Source organism: Papilio machaon, chromosome 12, assembly GCF_912999745.1.
Source record: "Papilio machaon chromosome 12, ilPapMach1.1, whole genome shotgun sequence".
NCBI lineage: Eukaryota > Metazoa > Arthropoda > Insecta > Lepidoptera > Papilionidae > Papilio > Papilio machaon.
In genome coordinates, this window is record NC_059997.1 from 2,428,326 (window position 1) to 2,446,950 (window position 18,625).

At 33.1% G+C, this 18,625-nt stretch overlaps 1 protein-coding gene across 3 annotated transcripts in view; it reads left to right on the forward strand.

Annotated features, from left to right (window-relative positions):
- The window catches only part of LOC106713731 (tyrosine-protein kinase Src64B), a 69,951-nt gene that overhangs the window by 3,522 nt on the left and 47,804 nt on the right, over positions 1–18,625 (forward strand). For 2 of the 3 annotated variants that reach the window (XM_014506578.2, XM_014506579.2), the window contains exon 1: positions 17,489–17,808. The gene's annotated coding sequence lies outside the window, so the exon portion shown is untranslated. Of the gene's footprint in view, positions 1–10,375; positions 10,443–17,488; positions 17,809–18,625 lie in introns of those variants that run through there. The other variant, XM_045680153.1, reaches the window with a different exon arrangement.

Here is an 18,625-nt window from a genome sequence, read left to right on the forward strand (position 1 = left end):
TATCAGTTCTCAAAACATGGATGTTTTCCAAATTCAACCTTTTCAAATTGATTTTTCAACGACTTATGGAAACACCTTTATAATAAAGATTCAGTTTGTTGAAACAATTTATAAAGCTCAGATGATGTTCGTAACCGCCTTTCGTTATCTATATCCGAGTAGTTACTAGTAATATTTAAAAGTTTCAAAAATACATTATATTAGATTTATAGCTTGAAGGCGAACAACCGCTGACGCGTCGTAAAGGGATGGTATGTTATTTTTTCTCAGCAATCCCTTTTATCTTAATAATTCCTATTGACAGAAATAGTTTTGCTTTCATAGTAATTTATAAATTACACTGTTTATTATTAACGACTTTGTTTTGAAGTTATTTGGAGTATACTATTTTTGTTCTACCTCATTCGTAATTTCCCTAACGTAACTAAATGTTGAGTATCTATAAAACTCCCTCAATAAATAATAACTGAAGGTTGAGTATCCTTCCAACTCCTTTTATCGATCTGATCCTTAAGGAGATTAAGTTCAAATAGACTATGTAAATACAAAATTTTAATATATCCATTGACGGTAAGGAGTGATCGTATTTATATCGTTCCATTCACTTAGTCATTCGAAACTTCTAAAATATCGGTCCTCGGGTAACGACCGACGAACTGAATGGTTTTATTATAGACCTCATCTATTATGTATTTAGTGGTGCCCAATCGCAGGTCGGGACTCTAAACGAAAATCGTTACCGGTCTACGGATATAGACTACAGAATAAAAAGACAGGAATAGCAGATAAAATTAGTTCGTTATGATCTGTCAATTAAAATGAACCTTTATAGTATCAAAACAAATCTGAACTGACTATAGTTGCTTATTGAAGTATTTTTGAAACATAGAAAACTTAACAATTTTATAAATACAAATAGTAAGTAGCTCATAATATTGGTAATAAATATTTTCATACAATTTTAATCTTAATATAACATTGTTGGGACATTTTTCATCTTAACAATATTTTCCTAAGCGAATAAACCGTTTCATTTGTATAATTGTCCCTATACAGCTATTAAAAGTGTTAATGGAGTATAATATGAACATGAGATGTGCAATTAAGTTTGCATTTAAACATGAGACGTGTTTTGAAACATCCGCGCGTGATATATCATGCGTGTGCGGAGGTAGTTACACGTAATGTGGGGTCTTAACATGCAATTATGTCTCCTAGCGGCCGGGCAAGTTTCTCAAGAAATGTCTCTTGTAACTTACCAACACCGATCCGCTGTTAGTTCAGCCCACGTACAACACAGCCATTGTTAAGATATGTTTTATTTTGTTATATATTTATAATATTTTACTACAGCTTCTATTATCTTTTAATATTGATAAATTTATTATCTAAAATGTAAATTTTATTATAATTCTCATAGAAAACATAATAGTTATCTTCTGAAGAACTCACTAGTACTATAGAAATAAATTAAGACCTTCGTATTAGGTAGTCCATAACCATGGGAATTAGCAAAACTTTATATATAGGAAAATGCGGTTTATTCGGTGTTGTGGGATGTCTATGGGTGTTGGTTACCACTATTTATTACTGGCGCCACTGCTCGTTTGCTATTTTTATTAAAAAAAAATATAATATAAATATAGTCGTGGAAGTAAAATGTTGTATTAATAGCTGAGAGAAATCTCAGTACCACATACATCATGATGTCGCTACACCTTGTCTGCGGACATATTACCGCCACACGTCACACGCCAATTATTAGTTAACTTGAAATCAGGTTCTTAATAATACGAGTAGTACCGTTAGATTGAAGATACAAGTTTTAATACTAATATACATCTAGTCTTTGATATAGAATCAAGTAAATGATAAAAACTGTAAGTAATTCCAAAGATAGTATAATTATATAAGGCTAGCTGTCGACCGCAATTCCTTCCGCGTGGAATTATAAAAAAAAAACTTAATTAGTACCCTAGATGTTCTTCCAGACTATGTCCTACATCTGACTAATATCAGCGAGATCCATGCACTGCAGATACCGTCTAACAAACAATACATACATCCAAATATTCGCATTTATAATATTAGTAAGATGTCCAATAATAAATTCTAGATTGAAGCGCTAAATAACTACTGAGTTTACTTTGAAATTGAAACCAGTACGATTATTCGGGAGAAACTTTAGTTGACTAAATAAACCTAATAGTTCTGACTGTAAGGCACTAACGTGCTACAGATTTAAAATAGTTTTCCTTTTGTTTAAGCTTCTTTTAAGTGAATTTGTAACATGTAATTGAATCTGATCTAATATCAAACAACGACCTATTACGTGTTTGGTTAATGCTTTTTGACGTAATTTTATAAGAATAAAGAAGGAAGGGACAGTGCTGTAAAAAGACCAGGGCTCGTGGAACAAAGGAAAGTAAGTCATTTGACATTTTTCAATAATCGGTATTGGAATGTCAATTGTCAATTGTAAAACAGTTATCACGTGGTTTTATCATGACCATTTTCAAAATCCTTTCTTCGTATTGTTGCTGCTTTAAGTTCGAAATTTATTAATTTTCTAAGCATTTTAAGTTCTTAAGGTACACAATTGTGTGATTTAAATAATCACTATTTTATAATGTTAAAGATAGGACCTTCACTAATATTATAAACAGGATATATTTGTTTGTTTGCATCGATTAAGCTCCGAAATTACTGAACCGATTTTAAACAAAATCCGATTTTAAAAAAAACGATTTAATTCCATGCTCGAAGATGTCGCAGACAACAACTAATCTATCGAAAAATAGCATTGAAAGAAACTTTCGTAATCGAATTAGATTAAGACATCGAAGTGTCTCTGTATGAACTAGTGTCTTTTGATTCGTCCGTACAATTGTAAATAGGACAGACATGTGTCGTAGACAATTCGTACCTTTAGGGTTGCCCGACACGGAATTAAATATTAAGACCAGTTACTAATCTACACTAACTGGAAACTAACATCAGAACGAGATACACATATTTTTATGGAAACTTTATATTCACTAAATCTTTAAATCCGCAAACTTAAATGCCATAAAATAATATAAATAACGACGTAGATTTAATACAAGTTACCGCAGCAGACCGAGGGTATACCAAATATGGTATCCGATGTTGCGATAGTACGTTTTGGGAAGTAATGAATGCAGGGACCGTTGTCTCGATGAAGTAAGGCTCGACCGACGCGTTCGTTAAATGTTCGTCTATACAACGACATAATATTGCAGCTTATAAAACGGCTTGTTTATTGATTAAATAAACTTTTTAAATACTTAATTGAAACGTATGAAATTGATATTTGGATACTGGAATGGATGGAAATGGAATGACGATATAAGATAGTCCAAATCTATATATATAAAAGAAAGTCGGGTTAGTTACACCATTTATAACTCAAGATCGGTCAAACTGATTTAGTTGAAAATTGATGGGGAGGTAGCTTAGAACCAGGAAACGGACATAATATAATTTTTACCCTGTTTTCTATTATTCCGCGCGGACGGAGTCGCGGGTAAAAGCTAGTAATAAGATAAAATATTGTTTTATGCATGAACAATTTGTTTCTGTTGCAAAAAACTGTTCGTCAATGGTCTAAAATTAATGGTAGTACATGTGAACTAAACGGGATTGCATATTGACCCGATTGGAACAGTTTCGTTCATGCACCGGAAATAGTCGGATCGAATTCCATTTTACGAGATTGACTTTTTCACAAGAAGTATCATGAAATAGACCAATGTTTATACAAGTTTAATAACAGTGCAAACAGCAGAATCAATTTAATTTATTAATTTATTATTTCTCTCCGAAAAACGTTTTGCAAAGTGATTTTAGTTTTAAATCTCACGTCGTCTTACGTCTTTATTATCTTTCGTAGAACAAAACTGTAACTAGGTCACCAATGAATTGTTAAACCCCAACACAATCGACTTCTGATGCGGGTCAATGGACGCACGAAACAATGCAAATTACAAAAAAAACCTAGTGAAAATGTTATAAATCTTTGTATATTCATATGCTAGTTGCAGAATTGCATACAATAGCTATATTTGTTATTTGTCTGGCTGTCACACTTTTGTTTTTGTAGAATTCGGATATGTATTTTCATTATTTCATCTAACCGAAAAACTGTAGAAAGGAAAATCTGAGGATGGGTTACTTTTGTTTTTAAAGTTAAATATAACTAAAAAGCTTTTGATATTAAAACTTAACATCAACTGAAATTATCTCACAGTGAGGATATTATATTCGTATAATTTTAATAGATCATTGTAAAGGCTGAACATTGAGAGAGTAGAAAAAATTAAAAACTTGAAAGCAAAAAATAAATAATATACGAGATAATAATAGAGATAAATCTCTCGCGTCTAGTTATTGGAAAGCAGTACAAAGACCAAGCAATTGCCCCAATTGCCACTTCGCAACCATGCACCTGAAGTTTCAAAGCTTTAGTTACTGTGGACAAGTGGAATCTATCCTGCACTCATACAAATTAGAGACCTATACCTCACTACATCTATTTGTCCGTGACATTCGTATTCTAGATCTCTTAAGATTATTTTACTACATTACCTTAAATCTTAACTGGGTCAGTGTTACTATAAATTGTGAGGAGCTGTGAAGTTGACTACATCTTACTAATATTATAAATGCGAATGTTTGGATGTATGTATGTTTTTTGAAAGTATCTCCGGAACGGCTCAACAGATCTTGATGAAATTTGGCGTAAATGTAGAGCAAAGTCTGCAAGAACATATAGGCTACTAATATATATTTTTTATTCCACGCGGACGGAGTCGCGGTGGACAGCTAGTATTTCATACACAAGAATTTATAAAACGGAAGCCAATATATTTCCCAGAAGATAAATATTAAATAGGTATACTATTGAAATCGTGATGCAATTCAAATAATGATCTATCCTACAGAAATATATCATATATGTTTCTATTACATATTTACCAGCAGAGATAAATAGGCTATGTCGCCATTTCACTTGTTAAATAGGTCATTTTAACAATACGAGAGAATATGTACATATATTAAAGTCACTAATTATGCCTACACTGCTTATTTCAACTTGAAAATATTCCGACTTTTCTATATTTAAACTACGAGAATAACTTTTAGAATAGTTTGTTTAAAAAAGGCTGTATAAAGAAAAACATTGATATGCATAACTGATCATCTTGATTCCAAAAGAAAGAGACTTCAAATTTTGTTATACTCTTAGTTACCAAGAAAATGATGTGGAATTTTGAATTCTGAATTGTGTAAGTCAGACTTTACCTATTAATTGTTGTACTAGTAACATCGTTATGATTCAGTGTAGAATTTACATGCCAACGACATGTAAATGTATTTCCTAATCCTATGCAAATTTCATGAAGTTGAATATTGCACGGTAATACATGCTGTGATGTAAACTAGTGGTAGTAAATGCATTGATGCGGATTATGCGAATTATTAATGAGCATCTATCATACAAGATTGCTGTTTACGTGACAGTTTTATGGATAAAGTTGTCAATCATATTCATTTGGTGTTAAACATCATGGTTACTACATAGTTCTATAGAAAACAATAAAGAGATAATTAAGAAAAAGGAGTTTGTAAACTAGTAAAGGATGAGTTTAAGTAGTGGGTGACTTTCTTTGAGAAGATGAAATATACAACTACTTATACGTGGGAATACATATCCATATTTAGATTTACGTTAATTGACTAACGCATATGCATATTGTTCTATTGATAATCAGGGTTTTAAGTCTTCTACTATTATCAATTTATAAAAAGACTAGCTGTCGCCTGCGACTCCGTATGTAGGTGTGAAAAATAGATGTTGGCCGATTCTCAGACCTACTCAATATGCTCACAAAATTTCATGAGAATCGGTCAAGCCGTTTCGGAGGAGTACGGGAACGAACATTGTGACACGAGAATTTTATATATAAGATTTTTTATATTGAATAAGCTAGTGCTTGGCCACAAACCCACTTGATGGTAAATGTCTATGTGATCGAAAGATGGTACGCACCAACTGGAAGCAAGAAATCAAGAAACTCGGAACCGCGATACTGTATTGTGCTTGATTGGTTTGGTATGTATGTCATTTGTAGTGTTCTCTGGATTTCGCTACTCATAGTGTGGCAATGACTCGCACAACAAGTTTTATGAAACATTAACGCAATCGTACTAAATAAACAAGTAAATACATTATCAGATTGTAATTTGTTACGAGTTTTTATTCTCTTGCACATGCTAATATTAAGATATTGTATTTAAGTATCTATGAGATACTTTTAGATACTTTTAAATAGGAAAGTCTTTAAATAAATTAAGCGTAGTAATTTATTCTAAATTATTTATATTCTCTACCTACCTAGTCTTGCCATACAACTGCGCAACGGTCTTATGCTACTGGTTACTTGTCTGATAAATGTTTTTGCAATTCGTTAATTACAACCGCAAATAATCTCATATGACATCAGTGAAGTTTTGATAAAGGTGTGTAAAGATTAGGCGACCTTCGTCAAGATGTCCAAAAACATTTTATCAACTACCCTCAACGGTTCGCACCGACAGGTCAACAGGCTGAAACTGAGCATGGTTTTATTTACTTACGAGTAACATAGGAGTAATATACTCGTAGGAAGTGGGAATTTAATTTTTAGGGCTACTGTCATTTTTGCTTGTCTTACATAAACACCGTGATCCAAGAAACTAACAGACCTCCTTAAACCTGTTTATAAAAAATCTTAAAATGATAGCCCACTCAGATTTTTTCATTAAGAAAATAAATATATTGTTTTCATTAACTTTATAATGTAGTCCACTTTGTACTTTGAGTACAAAAACTTTTAAAATATGTTGGTTCATTAATATATACTGGTCTAGACGAAGCCGTTTGTTGGGGCTGACGCTGCAGCATCTTTCAAGTCTCTCGCCAAGATGTTATAGATTATGATAATATTAGAAATGGAAATTTTTATTATGCCATCGCACTTTCTACGGAGTATTTTTATTTGAAAAATGGAAATATAGTACCTATTTGTAAACTTGTTTGAAAGTAACAGATGCACGATTTGAGAGAATATTACCGATAAAAATACGTGAACGGTTATATTTTCTTATGCAGTATGCCGTTCTTATATTCTCTTCAATTCCTCTTTTGATTCCATATCTATCGCACTTCATTTTATTAGATATTTCACCGAATTTTTCGGACATCTGAGAAACACAATGCCACCGTTAAAAACCCTAATACTATAACATTAATTATTATCATTAAACGGGAATATTAAGGACTGAATTTATTGATTATAAACTTATTCTGTAATAGCTATTATTATTAATAACAGGTTTTCAAGTTTGTACCAGGCGGTTATAAAATTAGAAGTGGCAGGTGGGAACAAAGTTTTTGCCGTAGTCACTGCGCTGTGGGTCAACAGGTTCGCTCAAGCACCAGCTGAGATGTAAAGCCCTTCAAATGCTTACTTACGAGATTTCGTAAAACCTTACAATACATGCTACCAAGTTATTGTTATCACACGGTTCAAGTATACAAATTTGTATAACTTTTTGATAATGTAAATAGTTATTGTGACACGAACTAGTACCATTTAAGACAAAAATCTGCTAAAACATTAACAGCCGAACTGAAAGACATTTAACACATTTAGTTTATGTAATCTACACTTAGTGATGGTTTAAATAAACACTTAAAGGACTCCTAATGCCATATTTGACAATTTATTACAGAAGCTAACATTAATAAAACATGTTCCATATTGAGCTACAAATGTTAATAACAAGTATACATGGTGTTTCGAGCTGTAAATAATTATTTTTTTATGTTATTTAAAGAGGCACGTATTTTATTGTTGTCTAGCTTTTGTATTTATTAGGCAGTCGGCGTCAACAAACGGATGTCAGATGATCTATTATGTTCCCCGCGCACGTCTGCCCGTACCGTCTGCTTGTAGGAGAAATATGTCTTATTATTTGAGAATAAATTATTTTTATATTTCCTTACGAGATCAAAAGATTCACAATTTATAAAAGTCTATATTTTAAATTTGGAAGATATCTGGGAAATGTTGTTTGCTATTTTTACTGCTGAATATTTCGAAATCATCTCGAGCTCAAAAATATTCACTTGGAATAGTGTCGCACATTAGTTTTAATGAATTTTTGGCGGAATAATGATTGTTTGAATATAAACTTTCCAAGTACCAACTGTGATTTCTTTTCTACGATTATTTTTGCAATTGCTGTTAGCTGCACCATACTTGAATTAAAATTAATTTTTTTATAATCCTTCGCGAAACAAGCGGTAATTATTTTGTCTGCTGGTTTATGCAATATAAATTTGATCCTTGCATTTTCATCTCACCCTTCAATTAGTAGCGATCTCATAGCCACGTCTGCCGAATATGAATTTCGCTAAATTCGCGATGTAGTTAATTTCGTGCAAGTCGGGCAGCCGCGTCCGCCCTGTATTGATTTTTGTTATTTGCATCGCGTCTGCACTCCCGTGTATCTGCGGCTATTGTTGGATGGATGTCCAATTGTGGATCCTTTATGTGGACGCTTTTATTGAATTTTCGGCCAGCACTTCTGTACTCGCCAGAAGTACTTTTTTATCTGTTTTTCGCTCTTCATACTCTCAGTGTCCTATTGTTCAGATACCTTTAAATTAAGCACTTTTGTTTATTCACAAACATATTTTAAAAACAATTTTGAGTTGTTCTATTAGTCAGAGATAGCCATAGAAACTACATCACATAACTGCGTCTAAACCCAAATCATGATAAAACCTAGTTCCCCTTAGAGTTGTCATAAAATCCATTTAGGATAAAAAAACACCCATCTAATTAGTAACGAAAATAGCCGTGAAACTAAATCAAAACAGAATTTCATTACAAACTTCAAGCCCCCACAATAGAATAAACAAACAAATCTAAATTTGCTCGAATTATTTGCATTCCAGCACTGCGAACTATGCCTGAAACTTAAATCAGTGAACGTGTAAGTGGCGCAGCTGAGGTGTTATTTCGAAATCTACCTGCCGTACCATCGTCGTCTGGAAATAGTTCCCATGTATTTGGGTCAATGGTTATAATTATCTCTGCCCTGTCGCTTTATCGGCCACAGCTCTGATAATGGAATTGGAAATCACTTCATGCGACTTTATTACATTTTAGTACCCATTGGAAACCACCTAACATTCCATCTTTTACACTTATTTTATATAGTTAAACGCCACAGAACATTTCAGCTGTCAAACAGATCCTTAAATAGATTTTATGATATTTCAAATCAAGGATTTTCATTATTTTCTATCCGTTGAGAATAAGAAGCGTCTATAATGGACGTAGCACAGAGACGTGAAAGCGTACTTGCATCGATGCAAAGTGAAGATTGAATTGATACTGGTATGGATTTGGTCCGTTCTGGAAAAGCGATCAGCAAACCTGCACATTCAATAACCGAATAAGGAGCAGAATCTGTTAATAAATTCTATTTTTAAGTCTCATTAAGATACAAGTATTATGCTTTGCTTTGGTTCCAGTTAGCTTTTTTGGGTGTGTGCTGCAAGGGTAATACAGGAACTGCGATATCGTCGCCGTGTCTCGGCTAAATTGAGTAATTACCGGCCGAGATTACTCCGTGATTTGAGGGGCGGAAGGTATCGATCAGGAGCCTTTAGTATCACTTCAACGCTTCGTTTATCTTTGGGACCTTTAATATGTTAACATGTAAACGATTTCAGGGAAATTTTCCATAAACGTCTAGGCAACATCATTTTAGTAATTCATGTGTGAAATACATTGGTGAACATGTACTCTTAGCATTAAAATGTGATATAAATACGATTACATGAGATGATAATACACGCAAAGAAATTTTATGCAATAATTCAATGAAGTTGAAAATGACTTGCTGGAAAATAAGCTTAGGATACTTCCTTAAAGATTCTCACGCTTCTTTAAAGATCTTAAATTCCTCAGAAGTTTTTTTACCGTTTAGAGCAGCAATCGCGATTAAAAAATCGCAACCGATTATTAACTAAAATTACAAGTAACAGAGAACACGGACCTCCATTTGGCGCGGTTCTGACACATTTGTCCATGCACGTCTATTTGGAGTGCTCTTAATACCGCCCTTCTTGAGTATTTCATCAATGTGGACGGTAAAAGTCCGTCTGGAACGGCCCGGACCGACTCTGTCGCTAACTTTTGCGCCATAAATTTCCTTTGTTAATCTCCAATAATCGAAATTGAATACTTATCATTTATAAGCTGTTTCATAACTAAAGATATTTATTTTGTTAAAGGAAGGCGCTTTGTCTGCTACTTTGGAGCTGAGGCTGTTCATGGATGGTGGCAATCATTTGACATCAGGTGAGTTTTGTTTATCTTTGGTTTTTTATTTATTATTTTCGTTCTTAGCGACGAATTAGACGTGTCTGCAAGAGGAAAGAGCTACAGTTGTATGTTTTCTTAGCATTTGTGTGATTGTACAAAATTGTTGATTGACATCCAAAAATTTAAATTGAGACTGCATTCAATAATTTTCGGTATCGCCCAGTTAGCCGTCCCAAATATAGTTGCATGAAGGAGGCGAATAAAGACCTAAGGAACTCCAAGTCTACGACTAGGTCGAGATCGAGAAAAGTGGAGACTTTTACAGTCAGAGGTCAAAGCCTAAGATTGTAAAATACTTCATATTAATAGATTTAATAGAGTTACACAAAATTATTTATACGTTTCTTTTCATAAGGTCATTCGCTTTACATTTTTAAATTTTATCACACTTTTATAGCTTTAAATGTAATCACGATCGTAACCATCATGCACAATGAACATTTTTATCAGTTTTAATTGCTGTTATTCTCACATGCTTTTCTTTGACAATTTGACAGTTAAAGATTACATAAAAACATGATTTGAGAATAACGAAACGTCTTGTCTAAAAGTTTTTTTTTTGTACTAGTAGTTAAGTTTATATTATATAATTATAAGAGCCCTTTTGCTCTTTGTAGGCTTTGAGGTATATCTCTACTGACAGAATCAGAGATGACAGAATGTATTTTCTACAAGAACAATTCTGTTTTATTTCGTAACTAACAACGATTGTCACTCATCGTTGATCTGTAAACTGATGATAGAAAATTGTATAAATTGCAACCAATTCGTCTAGACGTCTCAATAATGTTTAACGTTTGCCCTCTTAAACTCATAGAACATTGAACTACTGTTAGTCCTCGCTGTTTCAAATAACCCCTACCAACTTATTCGCTTAATTTATATACCATTACCAGCACCGTAACTACAACGTTTCACCTTCATAATTCTAATCTTTTATTTTGATGAAAGATTTCATAAAATAAATAAGTAAGTATATTAAATTTGTTTTTCGATTTTCCTAATTGAAATTTACGTTACAAACATCAAAGCTAAGCTCGATAAATGTTACATATCACGTTGGATTGTAATAGATTTATTTTTAATGTGACACAAAAACCATTTAATATTCTTTTCGGCGTGGAATTGGTAATAATCCGAATAGCTTTGTAAAGTCGTCATGGTGCGTTATCATGTTCACTTAAATATTTTTTGCTTCTAAGAAATATTGCGAGGTCACGATAGCATGATTTTGTTTTTGTTACATTAACCAAGAAACAATCTTTGACTTTAAATATTACTTAAGTTTGACATCCTTATCTTTTGAAAGGTCATACTTAACTGCAAGCGTTTCGGCAACTTGCTCGCCATTAAAATTAAGTTATACTGATTGTTTAACATCATCAATCTTACCTCATTCAACCTAAGCGTAGAAGTGAGCTCGACATATGTTATTGTCGTCAGCTCATTATACGTCCCCACCGAGGGGCTCAGCGCCTACCTAGTCATAGTCAACCATGCTGGACAGTTGGTTGGCATCACATATTATCATTGAATTCTTCGCAGATATGTGCAGGTAGTATCACGATGTTTTCCTACACCGCAAAAACGTTGGATAAACGTAAATATTTAATTCGAAATACGAAAATTACATTAGTCCATCACGGGAATCGAACCTGGACGTTTTAGATTACGGTCAGGTCTCGTCAAGCGCAAACATATGTTATGCTAAAATAAATATTCTTTATAAAATTACTTTTTGCTATTGAACTTGTTGCAGCTTTCCAACAGTTGGAGTGCATTCGCCTCGCATCTGTTGTGTTTTCACTCCACCGCGTCCATTTGTTAAGACATTAAACGAAGACCCTTTGAGCACGTGCTGTTTTTATATCGTACATAAACTGTTATTTACTTAGTATACGCTGACACGTTAATATAATAGTTTACGATTACTATTACAGTCAAGGTTAACTATCCAATTATATCTTAATTGTTATATCGTAAAATTTTATAATTTTATGATTGTTACGAAGAATTTGCATGCAAATATGAGTTCATATTCGTGCATTAAAATGTTTTCAAGTTTTATTAAGTACTGAACTATTTCGTAATAATTGTTATTGTAGAGTGAAATTTTAATATTGTTCTTTATTTCTTCTTAAGAGTCAACAATTTCGTTGAAGATAAAAAATACAATCAGCATCCTAATAACAACCTGCATACATTATTACAAAACATAACGAACCATGAACGAGGACTTCATTAAGCATTTAATGTTTTTACACATTACTTCGTTACAGCTTCGGATTTCACGGCCTTATTGATTTATGTTCTAGTCTACTACTCATATTGACTTCAAGTTTTCAAATAAACTAATGGTGATGTGAATTTCTAGATGTTATAAAAATGTTATTGAATGAACTCGCGAGTTACTGAGTTAAAATATTGAGTCGCTTTTATAATGTTCAAAATTAATCCATTGAAATTTAAACTATAGATGAAATAGTAATTTACACATCAAAATTATTTACAGTAAATAGCAATTCGCATCGTTTTTACATTATATTTGCGTGCGATTCGATGTTTTCGAATTAAATAGGGTATGTCCACAACATACATTGCGGTTTTAATTAACATTTGCTGTGTTTAGCATAAAAGCAATAGTGTGAATTAAAGCGAAATTTGTACTTGCCGTAACTATTTATTAATTCACTCAATGATGTAAAGGTATAAAAAAAACACCTGATATTTCCATAGTTGATAAATAATTACTTTTTGTCACATGCAGCTTATTAGGGTTTTGAGAGATAATTTGCATCAGTTGGGCGTTGTTCGAATCTATTTTTTACATAATAGCGGTTATTGACTCGCGTGGACCTTCCTTATATTAAAATATGAAGTCATCACAATTATTTTACTCAAGCCATATTAAGTCATAGTCATTAATATGGTCGTAAATGGCAGTATTCATTTGTTTAGCATAGCTTTTAGTGTGTGGATATTAAAAACAACACGTAAGGCGCCTTTCCTATGTAATACTAGTTAGTTGCCCGCGACTTCGTCCGTGCGGAATTAAATAAAACTAGTAAAAATAAAGCCCATTTAGTCAGGGGTAGTGTAGCTTCCTAATAGTCAAAGTATTTTTAAAATCGGTGCAGTAGTTTCGGAGCCTATTCAATGCAAACAAACAAACATTTAATGTGGGATATTTCAACGCACCCAGTGTCATCGACTTGCCTGGCGATTCGTACGAAAATATTAAAGTAGCGATAACGTTCGTTAAAATGAAGCGGCGTGTAAGAAACATGACGTTGCGTCGGGCATTGTTAAATGGGAGGATGGGGAGTCTACCACACACACCGATTGCCAATAAATCACCCTAATGTTTGCTTACCGACTGTCGCCTGAAAATACAACTAGTGCATCGGCACGTTTGCTCCACACTTTTGTCTCTGCGTTTTTATTGTCTCAACGAACTGTGGAACATTCTGATGAATGTCAAATCGTAAATCAGTTAAATTACTAAGTATAAACCTGTCTTAATGTAAAAAACAAAACACCGAGCGTATTTGGACCATCAATTCTTAGCCATAATATTAGGTTCTTAAATGATGTTTTTCCTAAAGAAACATAGTCATTTATTTTATAGACAACGGTAAAATCTAAAAAATAAGCAATCTTTAGTTTCCACCATCGAATTAAGCACACCGAGCAATATAATTTATTTTATTTTCGGTCGCAACCCATCTGTGTCCGACTCGCTAACTCCTTAATGACTGTGACTCAATACCGTCGAATGATTTATGTTCATTGTTCATTCAATATCAACGATTTATTTGGGAATCCATAATGGAGGGAGAATGGATGTGTAATTATTTAAAATATGGACTTAATCAGTATGGACGTAATCGTTATTTACACATGAGTAGGAAGTAATTTAACATGAGCAGTGGACTCTGATTTTACGAGTCGGTTTAATGAATCACAGGGCGTTCATTAGAACGGGCGAAAGTAACTGGTCCACGCATCTCTCGTGAGTCAGCTTTAATTTGTCTCTTTCAGACTTTTAGACTGTTTATCTATACACGCATTTGTGTCTTTGTGACGATTAATTACTAACTGTCTTAGGTAACCTCAGGTAAATTCTGTGTTAAATGATAAATAAATCCTTACTATATATATATATATATATATATATATATTTAATATTATAAATGTGAAAGTAACTCTGTCTGTCTCGCTTTCACGCCAAAACTACTGAACCGATTTAAATGAAATTTGGTACACAGATAGTCTAGAGCCTGAGAAAGGACATAGGCTATATTTTAACGCGAAAAAGGGGTTATAAGGGGTTATAAGTGGGGGTGAAAGTTTGTATGGAATTATCGTCATTTTTGCAGTTAGAAGCTTGAAACTTATTTTTGTGGCTGCTAATTTGATAATAAATAAGAAATTCAACGTTTGAAAAAATGTTCCCCTCAAGTGTGCTAAATAAAAATAGGGGATGAAATTTTATTTGGGAATATTTTAGACATTTGGCGTGGTTCTGGCACACCTCTCTCTATGTTCTTCTACATCCATACATCAAATCAAAGCACGTCGGTTAAGTAAAATAATTAGCCTTAAAAAATTCTATCCGAAGACAGAATTTCACGCGGACGAAGTCGCGGGCACAGCTAGTGTATAATAAATACATACACAAGTATAGGAAACAACCTACATATATAGATATAGGGAATTCAACCAGATTCTTCTGACAGGTTTTGGTGAAATTTAACATAAAATCTTGTCTGACAAGTTAAGTTGTTAAAAACATAGAAATTGACTAACTAGAAAGTACCATACTTCGTATAAAAGATAAAAAAACACCTTTATCAATAGGAACTTTAGTGCGATAATTCTGCATTATGGCTATTAAATCTTATTAATATTATAAATGCGATTGTTTAGAATTTAGATGGATGGATAGATGTATGGATGGATGGATGTTTGTTTGTTTGAAGATATCTCCAGAACAGCTCAACGGATATCGATGAAATTTAGCACAGATGTAGATCATAATATAGAAGAACACATAGACTACTTATTATATTTTTTTATTCCGCGCGAACAAAGTCGCGGGCAACAGCTAGTAAAATATAAATTTAATAAGTACGGAGTTAGTAAATGTAAGGAAATATTGAAAATATTGTTAACTAGGGTAGGGAGTTGGTTTATATTTAACACGGTAACAAAACGTTTGCAGGAGAGCGCACTCCAGTTGTTTTTAACTAAATGAGTGTATCGGTTAAAAATAACCGTTTAACTGGATCGCCAACTACAGAAAGCTTCGATACTGTTTATTTCAAGATAATATGTAGCTCGTAATCGGGTCGCTGTTGTACGAAAACATTCTTATTTTATATACTGTATGATTCAAGTGAATGATTATCTCAAAGGGATTATGTACTGAATAAATCAGTTTAGAAATTAAGACGACGATTACGAAGAATTTTTTGTTTGCTTTTATGCCCGTGGGTAAATACTTATTTTACTACTGAATGTGGCAAAAAGAGTAATTTATGTAAAATAAAAGACCTTAAAATTACATGTAAAAATCGTAATAATTCATATAAAATCTGCATTTTACTTTTAACATCGCTGCACGTAACATTTTTAATCATTTTCCCGCGTTCTTATGAGTTGCCAGCTCGCTTTTATATAACCTGTTGACATTATAAATATACCTCAAGCTCAGTTCTTGTAATTATAAATGTAGGATATTTGAAAAATTCAGCTTTTGTTTTTTTTGTATTTACATGCTCCGAAACTACTGTATCGATTTGAAAAAACCTTTCACTGCTGGGAAGCTACACTATCCTCGTGTAATATAGGCTATATTTAAAACTAGATTATTATTTAATTCGGCGCGAACGAAGCCGCAGACAACTGCTAGTATTTTATACATATACGTTTCTGGTTCTTGACAAGGAATATCAAACTTTGTAACTTTAATTTTAACAATGGTTCTCCTTGCTTACTACATTACAATGCATCCAAATCCTAGTAACATCACAAAGTCACGCACAGTCGCTGCCGAGTTCCATTTTAGTTATACAGTTCTAAAAACATTTTTCAATCTTCAAACAAATCATTGCCGTAACATTTGTGAGTCGTTTGAACGACGACCATATGCCACTTAATTACGTAAAGCGTAACGAAACTGTCGTTCAATGTTTTTGTTTGCTTTGGCACGAGCCCGAGGCTCGAAGGGCGATCAAATTTTTCAACATCCGTCCCTAAGATAGCGTTCGCTCTCCACTCTTATCTGATACTTTATAACTAACAGTTGGCTGCTATTTAAAAAAAAAATCTCAACTGCCAGTACGCTGCCAGAATACTTGATTAATATGCAAAAAACATTTTTTTTGCATAGTAAAACATCATCATATTTTTAATAATGCGTCGTTTCTTATTATTTATAAGTTAATATCAATGAAATGATAAAAAAATCAGTTTATTTGCTTTCTAATGATAATTTGAAATCATTGGATCAGTCTTAGGTACTGTTCAGTCATCTTTTAAATTATTTAATATGTGCATTTTACGCGTTTTATTAACAATAACTCAATACTCTTATATAAATCCAATAATTCAAGATAATCTATTCGTATGTTATGAAGTATGTAAACCCAATTGTTTTTACATTTTATTACATACGGGTATGTATTTTTTGCTTAATTGTCCATTGAAATTGACTCTTGGCTTTTGGATATCGCGCGTTGTCATACAGAGCACCTATTTACCATTAAACAAATATTCCGGTTTTGTTTATTTTTTGATATGGCATGCATTTACTTTTATGAAATTTGAGGGCGTTCATCTTTCTGTGGCTATCAACAACTTTGTATACAATCGTTATCATATCAGAGTCACACAAGGCTGGTTCGACGCCTGTGAACGCTTGGAGCGCCCGTGCTGCGCTCCAGTCCCCCGCTGGTCCTCCCCGCCCCGCAACACTCCCCGCTTGAAGCCCCTTTTATGGCAGTCTCCGTTTAGACGCGGAAGTGAATGGTTGTGTTTTGCTCGCTCTATAAGCTTTTCGAGTTCGAGCTTTTTACAACCAATTTGTATCGAAGTGTTATCCTCGTTTCATGAGCTGCATTGTCCTGCGAAGACAATTAATAGGTGTTTGTGGTCAGTGTTTCCGAATATAATTTTTATTCGGTTGTGTATCTATTGTTCGACGGTTAAACGGTAACGGTTTTTAAGTGTGCATATAATCGTGGTTCTTTTTCTAAACTTTCGTGATCGTGTTTACATTTCATCATCGGATATTTCAATGGAATGAGTCAAACTGTTTAGCATCTAAATAAATAAACAGGTAAGTCTTTTAAAATACAAAATATACTGCTGAATTTATAAGTAATAATTTCCTTATTTATTAGTAAAATTTCTATAAATATAATGCATTTTAATTAACTCTGAGGTTGTTAGTGGGGTCTGTGATGATATAAATATTTAATTATCCCACGAATCTACGGCGAAGGGCTGTCGTTTGGGTGTAGGGAAATAATACTGACGGGAGTATTCAACGTCGAACGCTGGGCGAGGGGTTGCCTTGCCTACACGGTGCATTTGTCACAATGGGCACATTTTCATGAGAATATTTTTTACAAATTTTTGTGTAATTTTTAATGGTAAATTAACGTCATATTTGTAGGTACAGGAAACGTACAAGGATATTAGTTTTATTTACTACAGTAATAACAGTAAAATATAATATAAGAATTATAATATGATTATATATATTATAAATATATGATGTCTCCTTTATTTATACCTCAATAGGTGTACCACACAATGTTCGAACCTTGCAAAGAATTCATTCCGGACATCGAGATAAAATGTGTTTTGTGTTACATAAGTTTGTAAAAAGCATCCCCATGTAGATGCTCTTAAACCAAAAGAGCTCGTTTCATCTATCGTGGATAAATCCGTGGCTTACAATCAAAAATCTAATTTTTCTGAAAATAAATAAACGACATTATTTTTTTTTTTTTTCAAAAGTTAAGAACCATATTTATATATTATCTACAACTGAATACTCTTTTATCCTTACACAATGTATTGTACCCAACAATATGTAACTTAGGTACAGGCCCTGACCCTTACTATCACCGGAAACAATAAACGCAAAA